The sequence below is a fragment of the Lathyrus oleraceus genome, chromosome 2 (genome assembly GCF_024323335.1).
Source record: "Lathyrus oleraceus cultivar Zhongwan6 chromosome 2, CAAS_Psat_ZW6_1.0, whole genome shotgun sequence".
NCBI lineage: Eukaryota > Viridiplantae > Streptophyta > Magnoliopsida > Fabales > Fabaceae > Lathyrus > Lathyrus oleraceus.
In genome coordinates this window covers 157,133,227-157,134,707 of record NC_066580.1, presented here as the reverse complement: position 1 = coordinate 157,134,707, position 1,481 = coordinate 157,133,227, and the positions used below count along the sequence as shown (strand labels likewise).

The window sequence follows — 1,481 nt, the reverse complement described above, 5'->3', positions numbered from 1 at the left end:
TGATGGTGAAAAAATATGGTCCCTCTCTGATAGGTAGATCGACTTCGCCAATTACTTGTCTTCTGGTACTTGCATAACATCAATATCACTATAGAAATAACTTATGATACTGGCATAACACACTATGAGGTATTCTCATGTTGGGTTTATTCAGTATAAATATTACTCATAATATTTATACTTATATGAAGAATCGATATCTCATATCTATATCATATGAGTTATGGTAATCATCCTACTTACGTAATAATCTCTATGCATTATTGTTATCTTATATAATATTAAGTTTTGACTACAATTTTTTTTATAATAATATCCTTATATATAATAGTTCTAATATTTAATTTACACTTAATATTCTATTAAATATATTAACTATTCTAGAAAGTTTATTATTTTAGAAATAAATATAATAAAAAATTATTTCATTTTGAACAATTAACATGATATAAGCTTTAAGTTCAATCATAAAATCATTAGCATTTATGGCTTACATAAACAACAATTAATATAATCTTTTTAAATTAAAAAGTATGATGAAAATTGATATACGTATTTAAATTGCATAGAACGTTAGAAAAAAGATCTTGACATTATTATTTATCAAACATACATATATATATATATATATATATATATATATATATATATATATATATATATATATATATATATATATATATATATATATATATATATATATATATATATCTTTTTTAGTCTAGGTTGAAAATGGGTTAGGTAAGGTATTTTTATCGATCAACCTAACTTATGGTCAATTAAGACAAATATAATATAAGGATATTTTGGTATGGTATGTTAGTTTTAAAAAAAGGTTATATAAATTTTTTGGTATGGTATGTTAGTTTTAAAAAAAGGTTATATAAATTTAGTGTCGTTTTGTCTTTTGAAATCTTAGAAAGTAGAAATTTTAGAACAAAAAGGTTCTATGGTGTAGTGGTTAGCACTCTGGACTTTGAATCCAACGACCTGGGTTCAACTCCTGGTAGGACCTTTATTACTTAGTTTGTTTTGTTTTTACCCGTTTGTCCACTTCTAGAAAAATGAGGAAGAAATATGAAATAATTTAACATCATCATTTCTATAAAAAGGACTTTTTTTACACATATACCAATATGTTTGATCTCATGGAATTCCACCATCATTGACATGAATTCTCACATAAGGTGTGTTTTTTATTTCTAGGATGAAAACTATAATTCCGATAATACTATTCCGGGAAACATTATTATTGATAAAATATATTTAATTTTAATTTTAAAATAAAAAATGAGTTAAAATGTTTAAATTCTAATAAAAAATGAGTTAAAATGCTTAAGATTGGGAAGTTATGGGTGGTTACTTCTTAATCTCATGGGAATGTAAGATTCTAACCCTATAGTTCACGAATAAAAAGTGACAAAACTTTGTGTAAAATAAATGCCTAGGAATAAAAAGTTCGTAAACGTAATTTATTAAAA

At 23.4% G+C, this 1,481-nt stretch overlaps 1 non-coding gene across 1 annotated transcript; it reads left to right on the top strand.

Annotated features, from left to right (window-relative positions):
* Window positions 1-943: 943 nt before the first annotated feature.
* TRNAQ-UUG (transfer RNA glutamine (anticodon UUG)) lies at window positions 944-1,015 on the top strand. Its single transcript has one exon. It is a non-coding gene; the product is annotated as a tRNA-Gln (tRNA).
* Window positions 1,016-1,481: the final 466 nt, after the last annotated feature.